Here is a 16,123-nt window from a genome sequence, read left to right as displayed (position 1 = left end):
ATTCCTTCCTCTTCCTTCCTCTCCCTTCCTTCCCTCTTCCTTCCTTCCCCTTCCTTCCTTCACATTCCTTCCCTTTCCTTCCTTCCCCTTCCTTCCAGTTCCTTCCCCTTCCTCCCTCTTCCTTCCTTCCCCTTCCTTCCTTCAAATTGCTTCTCCTTCCTTCCTTTTCCTTCCTTCCCCTTCCTTCCTTCCCTCTTCCTTCCTTCCCCTTCCTTCCTTCCCCTTCCTTCCCCTTCCGTCCTTCCAATTCCTTCCCCTTCCTTCCCCTTCTGTCCTTCCAATTCCTTCCCCTTCCTTCCTCTCCCTTCCTTCGAATTCCTTCCTCTTCCTTCCTTCCCCTTCTTCCTTCCAATTCCTTCCCCTTCCTCCCCCTTCCTTCTTTCGAATTCCTTCCAATTCCTTCCCCTTCCTCCCCCTTCCTTCGTTTGAATTCCTTCCTCTCCCTTCCTTCCCCTTCCTTCCCCTTCCTTCCTTCGAATTCCTTCCCTTTCCTTCCTTTTCGTTCCTTCCCCTTCCTTCCCCCTTCCTTCCTTCCACTTCCTTCCTTCCCCTTCCTTCCTTCAAATTCCTTCCCTTTCCTTCCTTTTCCTTCCTTCCCCTTCCTTCCCTCTTCCTTCCTTCCCCTTCCTGCCTTCTAATTCCTTCCCCTCCTTCCTTCCCCCTTCCTTCCTTCCACTTCCTTCCTTCCCCTTCCTTCCTTCAAATTCCTTCCCTTTCCTTCCTTTTCCTTCCTTCCCCTTCCTTCCCTCTTCCTTCCTTCCCCTTCCTGCCTTCTAATTCCTTCCCCTTCCTCCCCCTTCCTTCCTTCCCCTTCCTGCCTTCCAATTCCTTCCCCTTCCTCCACCTTCCTCCCCCTTTCTTCCCCTTCCTTCCTCCCCCTTCCTTCCCCTTCCTTTCTCTCCCTTCCTCCCCCTTCCTTCCCAATCCTTCCTTCCCCTTCCTTCCTCTTCCTTCCTTCCCTTTTCTTCCCCTTGAAATTCATGCACATAATTAGTGTTTATCATGAACAAAACAACCCAGAATCTTTGCGTGTGTGTCATAAATAGAACTCTCAACAGAGAACGGATCCCTTTACTCTTGTCTGCCAGTTTACCTATAAAGTGCATTGGGTACCCTTTTAGTATAGTGACAAAAAATAATTAATCCATCTAAATAAAGAGTATCCCATAAATGAATGGTTTTCAAAGAGGAATGCAATGATAGGAGATGAGGAACCGATTAATGCACTGTGACCTCTCACCTCACGGTACCCGTGTTCCTAGTTCGATGAGTGAAAAGAGACGTGAGGATCATGGCCTGATTTTAATTCCCAGTGGGTAAAGGTGCATGTAGAACTGCCCTACTTCTTGACACTATTATGATATTAAAAGTCGAGTTTACTTTTGTAAGTCATTACCACCTTGGCATACTTGCATTCATTTTCGTCAAGCGCTGTCATGTTTAGCTAGCAGCCTTCCAGAGTCTAGAGAAATGCACGTTGGTTTCATATTTCTTTGGGGGAATCTATAGTCTTCAGCAGGAGAACCTCTGTTTATTAGAATGTCTAGCAACTGGTGTATTCAAAATCTGTCAGGAAGTCGTCAGGAACATCTCAGCATGTGTCTGAAAAGTTAAAGTTTGGGAAAGTTACATCCTGAGCACGGAGTGTCATTTTCTAGGTGAATAACTAGGTACACAGACAAGCTAGAGAAGGAAAGTGAAAGTGAAAGTCACTCAGTTGTGTCCGACTCTTTGCGACCCCATGGACTATACAGTCTGTGGGATTCTCCAGGGCAGAATACTGGAGTGGGTAGCCGTTCCCTTCTCCAGGGGGTCTTCCCAACCCAGGAATGGAACCCAGGTCTCCCGCATCGCAGGTGGATTTTTTACCAGCTGATCCACCAGGGAAGCCCCTAGAGAAGGACAGCGATTCACAAAATTTCTGCTGCCTGCAGCTTGGAGCCAGGAAGGCATCATGACAAGAAAGTGATGACTTGCTGTGTGTGAACCCCTGGTCTGACACTGCTCGTGGGGTACCTGGGTTCCTCGATGGAAGCATATTGTGATATTAGGTAGGAAGGATTCTGTCATTATTTATTAGCAGGATTACATAACTTCAAAGCACTTAGAACAGATCCACAGTAGATGCAGCTATGTATAAACCGTTTTGATGGTTAGTTTTCTTTTTCATTATAGCTTATTATATGATATTAACCATAGTTCCCGTAGTTCACGGAAAGACCTTGTTTTTTATCTGATTTATGTATAGTGGCATGTGTCTGCTGGTCCTAAAGTCCTAGCTTATCCCGTCCCCAATCTCCCTTGGTAACCATAAATCTGTTTTCTATGTCTATGAGTCTCTTTCTGGTTTGTAACTAAGCTTGTTTGTGTCATATTTTAGGTTCCACATGTAAGTGATGAGTTTGCCTTTGTCTGACTTCATACAATAACCTCTAGGTCCATTCATATTGTTGAAAATAGTATTATTTCATCCTTTTTTATGTCTCAGTAATATTCCATTATATGTATGCATATGTGTATATATATGTATAGATGGATATGGATATATGGGAGAAGGGCATGGCAACCCACTATCGTATTCTTGCCTGGAGAATCCCATGGACAGAGGAGCCTTGCAGGCTACCCCAGTGTATGGGGTTACAAAGAGTTAGATAAACCTGAGTCACACACACACATATATATACACACACCACACCTTTGGGGCTTCCCAGGTGGCTCATTGGTAAAGAATCCACGTGCAAATGCTGGTGACATGGATTGGATCCCCGGGTCAGAACGATCCCTTGCAGGAGGAAATGGCAACGCATTCAAGTGTTCTTGCTTGGAGAATCCCATGGACAAAGGAGCCTGGTGGGCTACAGTCCATAGGGTCACAGAAGAGTCAGACACAATTTATCGACTAAACACAACATCCCACACCTTTACCATTTCATCTGTCATTGAACATGTAGGCTGCTTCCACGTCCTAGCTATTGTGCAAAGTGCTTCTGTGAATATTTGGGTGCATGTATCTCTTAGAATTAGGGTTTTCTCTAGATACATACCCAGGCTACCATCTGTGGGGTCGCACAGAGTTGGACACGCCTGAAGCGACTTAGCAGCAGCAGCAGCAGCATAACCAGGAGTGGGATTGCTGAATCCTATGGTAATTCTACTTTGAGTTTTTTTAAGGGGCCTCCTTACCATTCTTCTTAGGGGCCATACCAAATGCATTTCTGCCAACAGCGTACGAGAGTTGCCTTTTCTGCACACCCTCTCCAGCATCTATTTCTGTAGACTTTTTGGTGATGGCCATGCGGACCTGTGTGAGGTGATGCATCGTTGTAGTTTTGATTTGAATTTGTCCAGTGATGAGCAACATCGAGCGTCTTCTCAGGTGCTCATTGGCTATCTGTATGTCTTCTTTGGAGGAGTATCTACTTTGGTCTTCTGGCAGTTTTTTTGGTGGAGTTGTTTGGTTTTCTGTTACTGAGTTGTATGAGCTATTCGTGTGTTTTGGAAACCGAGTCCTGTTGAATTGCAACCCAGCCTGTAGGTTTTCTTTTTGTTTCGTTTACGGTTTCCTTTACTTGTGCAAAAAATCTTGTGAGTTCACTTCCTCTTTCCTCTCGGTTTTCCAATGCAGCAGTCATCAAGTCCCGTGTTAGTCTTTTCTCAAAGCTCCAGTTCCCTGGCCCTTTCCTCTGGGAGGCTCTTTTCTACTTTCTCGTTAATCATGGACGTTTAAGTGACTATTGGAGGGAACTCAGACATAAACTGCTTGAAATCAGGGTGTTAGACCCCTGACAGTGTTGCAAAGGTTGCTTCCTTCTCTCTTTACTCTGCTGGTTTGTGATTGCAAAAAACAAGCCAAACTTGGAATCTCTTCACCTGTGCTTTGGAAAAGACTTAACATGTGACTTGATCACCTGGCCAGGTAATTTTTGATATCTTGGTGAGTTAAGAGTTAAGCATAAGCAGATAAATTGAAACTTGATACCGTGGAATCTCAGAGCTAGAAGGCACTTAACTGTATCTGCTGCTGCTGCTGCTGCTAAGTCGCTTCAGTCGTGTCCGACTCTGTGCGACCCCATAGACGGCAAGCCCACCAGGCTCCCCCGTCCCTGGGATTCTCCGGGCAAGAACACTGGAGTGGGTTGCCATTTTCTTCTCCAGTGCGTGAAAGTGAAAAGTGAAAGTGAAGTCGCTTAGTCGTGTCCAACTCTTAGCGACCCCATGGACTGCAGCCCACCAGGCTCCTCCATCCATGGCATTTTCCATAGCTCCCCCCAAAAAAGACATTTTGTTTTTAACATTTCAACTGACCCTCATGAGCTGTTTATCCCTGAATGTAGAGTAGTACACTAGCCACAGTGAAGTATAAAGAGATGGTAGAAGGCATTGTTCTTGCTTTCAAAGTAGCTTACAGCCTCATAAGTAACAAGGGCGAATCAATAAGTTCACAGATCTTTTAATGTGAATTTTTTAAAAAAAACCATTTTACTCTGGCAGATTTCAAACTTACCAAGAAATGAATAATGGACTTCCAAGTATTCATTACAAAGCATCAGAAATTTTCAACATTTTGCTAAACTTTTTTCAGGACTGTTTTTATTATAGAAAACGTTTACATGTTACATGTATTTACATAAAAGAATAAGCCTATAAATTTCCTCTCTTATAATCTTTTATACTTGATTTTCAAGCCCTTCCACTCAAATTTCAATTTTATTTTGTTAAAGCCATTTCTCTTTTTTTGCAAACATGGATAGTCTTCTTTCAAATGAACGATGCAGTTTCTTCTTGCTTTCATTTGTACCTCATTAAGTGATGGGATTATCTGCTGAACCTTGAATGTTTTGGTAGTCCTATTTTTCCAGAGACTTTCTCTCTGAAATCGTTATTATTTTGCTTCATTGCTCTTAAATATTTTTTCTTTATCAGAATTTTTTTTTTTTGGCTATGCTTCGAAACATATGGGGTCCTAGTCCCCTTACCAGGAAATGTGCCCCCTGCAATGGAAGCCCCCACTTATCAGAATTCATTGTTATTCCCATGCTCTTAATTCACTGAATGCCTTGAATTATTTTCAGTTGGATATCTGATGTTTTTGTGTCTCTTAGTGAACCATTTTCTCTATACAGAATCCGCAATTGACCTCGGTAACCCGTTTTAGATTGTGACAGTCTATGCTAAAGTGTCCCCTAGGTATTCCTTTCTGCATCTAAGGCCCGTGTGAAAGCGTTACTTCTAATATGGCACAGTAAGAATAAGGCAGAAGTCACAAAGAAAAGTGTCTACTTAGTCTACTGTCAAGTAGGTTTTTTCCCCTCCATTCTTGCCTCTTCGTAGGAAAGAATTAAAACGACAGACCGACACAGCTCAAGCAGGCAGGATTTATTAAGCAAGCCACACGCAGGACAGTCTTCAGACAGGAGAGTGAACCCACACCTGTTGGAGTGGTCTAGTCTCATTTTTAGGTTTCCCTTTGTATACGTTTTTCTCTTCCCCTTGGCAGTTCCTTGGGCTCCTTTGGCTATTTCCCCTTGCAAAATAGGGCTTGTATCTGCAACCAATCAGGGAAGGGAATGCAATTAGGGTGTATGGTCAAGCCAATCAGGGAAAGGGGCGTGTTAGGCTTCTTCCCCCTCCAGAGCTTCTTATTCCAGGCCTCAAGTTTTCTTTTTCATAGGCTTTTTCCTTTCCTTTGTCTGCCCTGCACGTGGTTCTTCTAGTTGTCCCTTCCTCTGACTAGCATCTTGGACTCTGTTTCCCTAGTCTAACCTACGTAACACTAAAGTCTGTCCCATTAAAATGTAGTTTCTGGGTATTCGTAGCATTTGGGGGCCTGATCTGTCCACTGTGTGGAAGACTGTTCTGTGAGTTGTAGATGCTTAATGCTATGCCAGTTGTGTCCCTCCTCCGGTTGTGACAGTGAAAAATGTTTGCAGACATTGCCTAATATCCTGGAGTCCCCTGGGGCAGAGGACACAGCCACCCCTGGTTGAAAGCACCTGTGTTACCACCGTGGACGTGCCACGATGCTTCCATATTTTTATTACGGGTTACTTGGCTCAGTCGGTAAAGAATCTGTCTACTATGCAGGAGACCCGGGTTCATTCCCTGGGTTGGGAAGATCCCCTGGAGAAGGGAATGGCAACCCATTGCAGGATTCTTACCTGGAGAATTCCACGGACAGAGGAGCTTGGCGGGCTGTAGTCTGTGGGGTCACAAAGAATCGGACATGCCTGAGGGACTCACGTTGTCACTTTCGTTGAATGTTTACCTTTGAGAATTAAGGAATATATTGCATTTGTTAAAGTCATTTGCATATCCCACAAATATTTTTCAGTCCCATGAATTCTTGCCAGCATGGCTTATGGATAGTGGTTCTCTTTGGTTGTTCATAATGGGAAAATCAGGAATGACAAGGTATTGGAAGGTCAGATTTCTCACTTTAACTTCTTATTTTTAGCAGTGAACTAATTAATTTGTCATGTTGCATAACCAGAATGTCATTAACCAAAGTCATATTTCACATGTTTTGTGTGTTTATAACACACAGATGATGTTAATTACTCTTATTGAATTTAACAACTTATATCAAAGATAACCTTCAATTTGTGAGTTACCATCTGTTTTGGACCAAAGAATAGGTCCAAATACTAAATACTGAAGCTTTTTTCTTTTCCTGAACAGCTTGTAATAAGAGCTGTTTATATATTAATTGCCTAATTGAATTATTGTGGATTTTAATGTTTTAATTTTCAAGCAATTTGGGGCTTATTGTGGTGACATCTGCTCATATTTTGATACTTTACGGTATTTAGCAGTCTCATCAGAAGGCTATTTTGGGTTTACAACACAGTTCTGGAAATAGTCAATTGCTTTCTGCGTCAGGTTACTCTCAGGAGTATTGTCCTATTTCATCTCTACTACAGAATTTATTTCATAATGAAATGCATTTTTATTTTATAAGAAAAGTCCATATTCCCTTGTCCCTGCTTCAGTCTAATGCCGTTAAATGTCTATTCAAACAACTGCAGAGATTTGTTTAAATCTTTTCCTTCAGCGGTAGATTTTTTTTTTTTTTTTTCAGTTTTTCTGGTTATTACTTTCATCTTACAGATCCTTATGATGTTTTAAAAATATACTATAATGAAACTTAACGGCCTATGAACCTGCTTATAGAATCTTTTTAATCTCCTTTCTTTGAACAGTGTAACTATAAACATAGCTCAGTGGGAATAATTTCCTTAAAAACGTTTCAAGAGGTTCTGATTAATTCACTAATAAGAAACAGCTTCATTCATAGCCCTGCTTCTGAATTTGAATTACATTAAACCTGGCACCTTTTTATATCACTTAAGACTATTGAACAAGAATTTACAGAAAGTGGTAGTCATTTAATTTCCTCAGTTTTTGAGCGTGTGGATAATTTAAACCCTGTAGGAGCCTGGATTCACTCACAACCAAAGACATTTTGTAAGGAAGGAGGTACATATCCCTAAATAGATGCTGGTTGACTGCTTTGTATTTATGTTGACTGAAAAAAGCAAGTTTGTGATATGAAGGGTTATCTTGTGAGATATACCCCTGGCTTCTTTAGAAATCTGTGCAAATACAGAACTGCTCTGAAATGGAAATGTAGGAGAATAACAGCGGAAAACTTGAGACCTAGTAGTCAGGGCTTCCTTTTGCTTTATTTTAGGAAGCCGAAAGAAGGTGGGGGAAATGATTCTAATGTTTCCCTGTTTGCATGAGCACATAACTGAGTGCATATCTACACACATGCATGCATGGCGTGGTTATCGTAACATTGGCCCAAGCACTGTTTATCAACTTTCTGTGAAGCATCTTTCTTCTCTTGAGGGCGTGTACAGTTTAATTTATTGATTTTATATGATACATTCCCTAAAACAAAGATGTTTCAAGTGGGCGTTCATTATCATTGAATGATAGCAGAACCCTTGTCTGCATTCAAACCAATGTTATTTACTTTGAGACGTTTTGCTTGTAAATCTCTGCATGTACCATAATGCTGATGGCTGGTTTTAATTACTTCCCTTTTTACCTTGCAAATAAAACTGCACAGTTTGGGTAAAAGTCGAAGATAGAGGGTATGAAACAGTAAAACGTGTTTGAGATTGACAAAGGAAAAGAAGAACAGGAGAGATCAAAGCTGAACAATTCCCAAAGAATTTTCAGGTTTATTTTGGTTGTTGTTGTTGTTGTTCTTTTTTTCAATCTCCTTGTTTCTCACCAGGCAGGTCCCAACACACACTTGGCAGTTCCTATGATCGGGTGCTGGGAGCCCACTGGTTCAGAGGTCTACACATGAAGTCACCCTAAAGGTACACCCCTGCGTTTGATCTTTGTTCCCTACCTGAAATTCGTTTCAAACAGAACTGCATTTTGCCAAAACTGAACACCTTCTGTTTTAAAATGATACATGTCTGAGGTCTTTCTTCTTGCTGAAGTTCAAGGTAATTGTTGTTTAATCGCTAAGTCATGTCTGACTCTTTGCGACCCAGTGGACTGTAGCCCACCAGGCTCCTCTGTCCATGGGATTCTCCAGGCACGAATACTGGAGTAGGTTGCCATTTCCTTCTCCATGAAGGTAATAGACAAAGCATTATTAAATAATGATGTGCTACTTACTTGATTCTTTAAGATGAATTGGGCTTTTTTACCTTCTAAGTATTTTGGGAAATTCTTACAGAGATGGGAATACCAGACCACCATACCTGGCTCCTGAGAAATCTGTATGCAGGTCAAGAAGCAGACAGTTAAAACCAGACATGGAACAGTGGACTGGTTCCAATCTGGGAAAGGAGTACTTCAAGGCTGTATATTGTCACCCTGATTATTTAGCTTATATGCAGAGTACATCATGCGAAATGCCAGGCTGGATGAAGCACAAGCTGGAATCAAGATTGCCGGGAGAAATATCAATAACCTTAGATACGCAGATGACATCATGCTTATGGCAGAAAGTGAAGAACTAAAGAGCCTCTTGATGAAAGTGAAAGAGGAGAGTGAAAAAGTTGGCTTAAAACTCAACATTCAGAAAATGAAGGTCACAGCATCTGGTCCCATCATATCATGGCAGATAGGTGGGGAAACAGTGGAAACAGTGAGAGACTTTATTTTCTTGGGCTCCAAAATCACTGTAGATGGTGACTGCAACCATGAAATTAAAAGAGGCTTGCTCCTTGGGAGAAAAGCTATGGCCAACCTAGATAGTATATTAAAAAGCAGGGACATTACTTTGCCAACAAAGGTTCGTCTAGTCAAAGCTATGGTGTGTTCAGTAGTCATGTATGGATGGGAGAATTGAACCATAAAGAAAGCTGAGCACCAAAGAATGGATGCTTTGGAACTGTGGTGTTGGAGAAGACTTTTGAGAGTCCCTTGGACTGCAAGGAAATCAAACCAGTCCATTCTAAAGGAAATCAGTCCTGAATATTCATTGCAAGGACTGATGCTGAAGCTGAAAGTCCAATACTTTGGCCACCTGATTCCAAGAACTGACTCATTGGGAAAGTCCCTGATGCTGGGAAAGATTGAAGGCAGGAGGAGAAGGGGACAACAGAGGATGAGATGGTTGGATGGCCTCACCGACTCGATGGACATGAGTTTGAGCAAACTCTGGGTGTTGGTGATGGACAGGGAGGCCTGGAGTGCTGCAGTCCATGGGGTCGCAAAGAGTTGGATACTACTGTACTGAACTGAACATGAAGCTGAATATGGAACCAGCTATTTTAAACTTTTTGGAGCAGATGACAGCTTCTAAAATCAATCCCTCTCATCACCATTATGAATTAAAATTAAGCAGCAAAATTGATTATAATTGGGGGCATGAGGCTGTATCTTATTTGGCTCCTGTATCTTAATTCTTTGCTTTGTTAGTTTCTTAATATGATTTGTGTCTATCTGCAAATTGATTTCCTACTTAACCTTGAAAGTTATTAGAAAAACATGTAGCTTACTATCGATAGATCTAGTGCGATGATAAGGTATACCCAGAGGAAGAAACCAAACAATCATAGATGCACAGACATCAAGAATGGAAACCCAGGGAGTTCCTTGTGGTTCCAGCGGTTAGGACTCTGCACTTTCCATTACAGGAGGCGTGGGTTCCATCCCTGGTCAGGGAACTATGATCCCAAAAGCCTTATGACCCCCTCAAAAAATGAAAAACCAGAGTTGAAGCCCACATCTCAACCTAAAGCTGATGGTTCCCCTCTCCACCCTCTGTCAAGAAGAAGCACGGTTAATATTTTGGAAGATGGACTTTTAGGGTTTGATTTTATCCTTTATTTTTTTGTGTTTTCTGGTTCTTTGTTTTAATGAAAAAAAAAAAAAAACACTGATAGAAGTTTTGTTATTTTTAAAAACATAAAAGATGGAAATTTGCGGAAGATTTTTTGCTGTACTGCTTTAAAGAGAAGCAATCAGAAGTAAGATGATAGGCCCAAATTTAACCACAAGAACAATCGTATGTGGTATTTTTGTTTAAGACCAAACATGTACGTGTAGCAAGGTAAATATGTACCATTGGCCCATGGGTTTGAACTGCACCGGTCCACTTATACGTGGATTTTTTTTTTTCCCCCAGTAAATACCTAACTGCTGGTGCACAGTTTGTGAGTGAATCCACAGATGAGGAACCATGGATATGGAGGGCCCCCTGTAGTTATAAGGGGATTTTCACCCCAAACTCCATTTTGTTCAAGGGCCAGCTGTATTAGAATTTCAATATTTTACTTAATTATCTGGAAGGGGTAGTTTGGTTTTTTTAAAAATGGAAAACGAGAAAAGGTTGAGTCTGTGACATCAGATGTTCAGGTTGTAGCATGAGTCTTTTAATGGCCAAAGAATATTCCGTTTGTATGGATGGACCACTGTATGCTGTTTATCCATGCAGCAGCTGATGGACATTGGAGTTGTGTTGACTTTTATTGAGTTGTTCAGAAGAGCGCTGCCGTGACCATTCGTGTATAAATTTTATCTGGATGTGTACCTTCATTTTCTCTTGGGTATGTACCTGAGAGGAGAATCGCTCGGTCCTATGTTAACTCTGTTTAATGTTTGGAAGAATCATCCCAGCTTTTCCAAAGTGGCTGCACCATCAGTCGGTATTTTTAAAACGCAATTGAGTCATAGTTTAAATGTCAGAGAGAAGAGGCGGGCGAGAAGGTCTGTTGCTCATCCGTGTCTTGATTGAGTCTGCACTCAGTATTCAGGGAACACATGAGCTTTGAGTGAATTGAATTGAGCGCACACGTTGACTTCCTGCTGTGAGTTGGGCATTGGTGTTCAGCTTCACAGGTGACTCTGGAAATTTGTGCAGCCATTGATGATTCCCTGTGCGATTTCGACATGCGGATGCTTGTTTAGCATTATGCTGGGGAAAGGCATTGCTGCTCACATACCACAGTGCCCGTGGTGCCTCTGTGACCGTGAGCTTCAGAGTCATCTGCAAATCACAGCCCTTTCTCTCTGCGCTGAGTGCTGGGCGTCAGAAAGTGAGGGCTCGTGTCTGTTCCTGTTGTTCATTCGCCAAGTTCTATGTGACTCTCTGCAACCCCATGGACTGCAGCACGCCAGGCTTCCCTGTTCTTCATCATCTCCCAGAGTTTACTCAAATGTTCATTGAGTCGGTGATGCCATCCAACCATCTCATCCTCTGTCGTCCCCTTCTCCTCCTGCCTTCAATCTTTCCCAGCATCAGGGTCTTTTCCAATGAGTCAGCTCTTCGTATCAGGTGGCCAAAGGATTGAAGTTTCAGCTTCACCATCAGTCCTTCCAACGAACACCCAGGACTGATCTCCCTTAGGATGGACGGGTTGGATCTCCTTGCAGTCCAAGGGACTCTCAAGAGTCTTCTCCAGCCCCCCAGTTTTAAAGCATCGATACTTCGGTACTCAGCCTTCTTGATGGTCCGACTCTCCCATTCATACAGGACTACTGGAAAAACCATAGCTTTGACCAGACGGACCTTGGTCTGTTCCCGTTTGACTTAGCCTAGTTTCAGCAGGTCCCGCCTCGGAAAGTGACGGACACACAGCAGATGATGGCTTTGGTGTCTTCTTGGCTCTTCATTTCAGAACCACCGGTGGGTTATGCCCGAGGAGCATCCACATTCTTAGGGCATCACCCTCAGGTTCCCAGGCAGGAAGATTTCCGGCTGGAAAACGACAAGATGGGCGTGTTCTAATGTAGAGAGGGGAGAATCTTCAGGGGAGTGAGGTTGGCAGACGTTTTCCATCAAGGGCCAGAGAGTAGATGTTGATAGCTGATGCTTTGTGGGCCCCGGGGTCTCCGTTGCTTTCCTCTGCCTTTGCCCTGTGAGAACCGCTACTGATCATACACAGATGAACGAGTGTGGCTGAGTGACATCAGTAATACTTCGCCGACGGGCACTGGAATTCCAATGTCATTGCAATTTCAGGGGTGGCAAAATAGGATTGTTTTGATTTTCCTTGCAACCATTTAGAAACAGAGACGCCGTGGATAGCTCCTAAGCCTTACGGAAGGTGGGCGACGTGTGAATCTGCCTGTGGGCCGCAGTGCGCCAGCCTTGACCTCGAGAAAGACACCCATTTTATTTCTCCGTCTTCTGACCGTGACCTTTGAGTTGAAGGGCCTCTGACATGCAGCTCTGCGAGGTCCATGGTGAGCTTAAGACAGCATCCACATTGTGGTTTCTCTGGTGGCTCAGGTGATAAAGAATCCAACTGCAGGGCAGGAGACACGGGTACGATCCCGGGATTGGGAAGATCCCCCTGGAGGAGGGCATGGCAACCCCGCTCCATGAACATGATTCTCCTTGCCTGGAGAATCCACACGGACAGAGGAACCTGGCGGGCTATAGTCCATGGGGTCGTAAAGAGTCAGACACAGTCGAAGTGACTAACACTTTATTACTAAGTTGTGGTTGCTTGGCCAGCACCCTGCAGTTGCTCATGGACTTGAGGAATTATAGGGCCTTCCATGGGCAGTGTGGCTCTGGACGTCTGTTACGAGCCTTCCCCAGGGGACATTTGATCATGTCTGGAGACCTTTGAGGAAGATGTTTGCTGCTGACACCCAGTGGGTGGAGACCAGGGATGTTGTTTATCATCTGCCAGGGCGTTGGGGAACCCATCACAGAGATCCATGTGGTCCCGAGTGTCCACAGTACCGAGACTGACGACCCCTCCCTGGTCCCATCAGTATTTCTTTCTGTGTTTTGATCTGCTCACTCCTCTGGCTGTGGGAATTTCACCTGCCGAGCGTTGGATGACAAAACTGAATGCCTTCCGCTTGCTGATTTAAGTGTCAAAGGACACTCTTGGGATACTCGGCTTCACGATGCATTTAGTATTTTTCTTTTACGTGGTATGTTGTTGTTGTGAGTGCATGCGTGTTCACTCATGTCCAACTCTTGGAGACCACATGGACTGTAGCCCACCAGGCTCCTCTGTCTGAGGGATTTCCCAGGCAAGAATAGTGGAGTGGGTCACCATGCTCATTTAAAGCTGAAGCATCACAATATACTTTTGTTGTCGTTGTTCGGTCGCTCAGTCGTGTCCGACTCTTTGCAGACCCCATGGACTGCAGCACGCCAAGCCTCCCTGTCTATTGCTGACTCCCGGAGTTTACTCAGACTCCTGTCCATTGAGTTGGTGATGCCATCCAGCCATCTCATCCTCTGTCGCCCCCTTCTCCTCCTGCCCTCAATATCTCCCTATTTTAGCACCAAGGTTTTTGAGACACAGGCTAACTCAGAGGGCAAAGCATCGCCTGCCTTTATATTCACAGACAAAGCCACAGGGTTTTTTGTTTGTTTGTTTGTTTCAAAACTCTAGAGACCACATTACAGGAGTCGATGACCTCACTTAGGACTCCACCTACCACAGAAAAGAGAATCATCCAGGCCAAGATAAATCTTGCGTATGTGGCTGAAAATCACTGTGTCTGAGAGCTTTCGTAACCAGCCTGTGTATATTCCTGTGATTTGTCAGAGGGCCTAGTGCAGAGACTGTCATTCCAGCCCCTCAGTCTCAGATAATTAAAGTCTGTAAATTAATTTACGGACTAATCGGAAGCCTTAGCTGGCAGACCCACGTCCTCCAGCAAAGAAGGGAAAGGGCATTTTTACACTGAAGCTGTCCATATCTCCCGAGGCACTTAGCTGCGAAAGCTTGGGCACCTGAGCTTGCATTTCACCTCGTGGACGGAAGGCTGTAAAATGAAACGGTGCTGTCGGACTTATGTGTGTGTCTGTCTCTCTGCCATGCAGACCTTACTTAGCAGTGGCTTGCTATCATCGGGGTGAACTTTTTTAGGAAGGTTTCCCTCTGGACCTGCCTCCCGATGGGGCAGAGAAGTGTGGGGTGGGCAGGGTGTGCGGCTCAGAGGGTTCGAGACGGGGACCCATGGCTGCTCGGGAGGGGGACACGTGATCTTGGCCGCACGTCTGGGCCAGGACGTCCCGTCCTCTCGCGTCTCCATGCTTCGTGCCTGTGTGCAGAGAGTCGGAACAAAGCTAACCAACCAGCCACTAATGAATCCGGGCCGGCACATAGGCTCAGAAAGGCCCCTTTCTGAAGGCCTCACCCTGGGGGTGTTTTTTGATTTCTGTGAAGCGCGTCATTATTTTTCTAACCCGAGGAGGCTCCCTTCTCCTTGCTGTCTCAACCCTGCCAATTTCTCTCCTCCTTAGCTGGGTTGTTCTCATACTGATTTCTGAAGACGCTGCCAGATTTTAATTACATCCTAATGGATGTGACTGCAGTTCACGTTCGTAGGAGGAAATTAGGGGAATACTGAAAAGGCACGCCACACGTACACGGATTTAAGTCCAGCATCATCCCAGCCCTGGAGAGACTGGTGTATTTTATTTTACTGTTTACATTTTAGAGGGTATCTATTATTTGTACGTGTGTGTTTGTGTGTGTGTGTGGTTTGTGTGGTTTAGTTGCTAAGTCGTGTCTGACTATTTGCAACCCCATGGACTGTAGTCTGCCAGGCTCCTCTGTCCATGGAATTCTCTAGGCAAGAATACTGGAGTGGATTGCTATTTCTTTCTCCACGGGATCTTCCCCACCCAGGGATCGAACCTGGGTCTCCTGCGTGGCAGGCAGATTGCTTACCCACTGAGCCACCGGGGGAGGCCTTGTGTGTGTGTACAAAATGAAACTTAGGCACACGCGCATTCCATTTGAAGCCTCCTTTTTTTTTTTTCATGTAGCACTGTATCATGGACATCATCGCCGGTCATGAAAATCCTTTTGAGGACTGCAGTCTTACTAGGTTACTTCATTCTCTTATTCAAATGGTGGCGCTGGTGGTTAAGAACCCGCCTGCCAATGCAGGAGACGTCAGAGACGTGGTTTAAGTCCCTGGGTTGGGAAGATCCCCTGGAGGAGAACAGGGCCACCCAGTCTAGCATTCTTGCCTGGAGAATCCCATGGACAGAGGAGCCTGGCGGGCTGAGGTAATAGGGTTGCAAAGAATCAGACACGCTGAAGCAAGCTAGCACGCATGCATGCCACTGCTGGGCATGTGAACTCTGGTGAGGAAAGAATAGTTCTTTGATTATGTTTATAATTTTGGACCATTGGGCTCCCAAGTAAATAAATATAACTATAAAATTAGTGAAAAATCTTACCTTTGGGGGGACTCTTTTTCTCACTGTAGAATAATAAGCATGCAAATACTCTTTAGTAAAATGAAGATAAGTCTGTGGGGGAAGAAAAGAAGGTGAAACCACTGTTGACATTTTCTTGTTTTCTGTCCAATCTATTCTGTATGTATATTCTGCAATAACTGAAGTCCAACTATAAAAGCCATCAGTCGTTTTCCACCAGTTACGTGGCGGCTTTGTTTCAGTTAATGCAAGAAGAGCAGCTGTGCAACCTGATGAAACAGGCTTGCTTCCTCCCCACCTTAGTCTCCAGCAGTGTGTACAAGAGCATTTATATGTAAATGTTGACGCACACATTAAACTTCTAGTCTCATAACTGGCCACTGGAAAACACAGTTTCCATTTGAAAAGAGAGCAATGTTATGGACTTCCCTGGTGGCTCAGTCAGTAAAGAATCCACCTGCAGCACAGGAGACCCAGGTTCAATCTCTGAGTCGGGAAGATCCC

At 44.1% G+C, this 16,123-nt stretch overlaps 1 protein-coding gene across 6 annotated transcripts in view; it reads left to right on the top strand.

The window, feature by feature from the left end:
• LOC129641155 (F-box-like/WD repeat-containing protein TBL1X) overlaps positions 1-16,123 on the top strand; it is a 245,089-nt gene that overhangs the window by 166,307 nt on the left and 62,659 nt on the right. For 4 of the 6 annotated variants that reach the window (XM_055565937.1, XM_055565934.1, XM_055565940.1 and 1 more), the window contains one exon: positions 8,246-8,333. The exons of 1 other annotated variant lie outside the window; for it this stretch is intronic. The gene's annotated coding sequence lies outside the window, so the exon portion shown is untranslated. The remainder of the gene's footprint in view (positions 1-8,245; positions 8,334-16,123) is intronic. One more of the 6 variants, XM_055565935.1, reaches the window with a different exon arrangement.

The sequence above is a fragment of the Bubalus kerabau genome, unplaced genomic scaffold (genome assembly GCF_029407905.1).
Source record: "Bubalus kerabau isolate K-KA32 ecotype Philippines breed swamp buffalo unplaced genomic scaffold, PCC_UOA_SB_1v2 scaffold_78, whole genome shotgun sequence".
NCBI classification, from domain to species: Eukaryota; Metazoa; Chordata; class Mammalia; order Artiodactyla; family Bovidae; genus Bubalus; species Bubalus kerabau.
The sequence above is the reverse complement of the archived record's forward strand: the minus strand, read 5'-3'. Positions and strand labels throughout refer to the sequence as shown.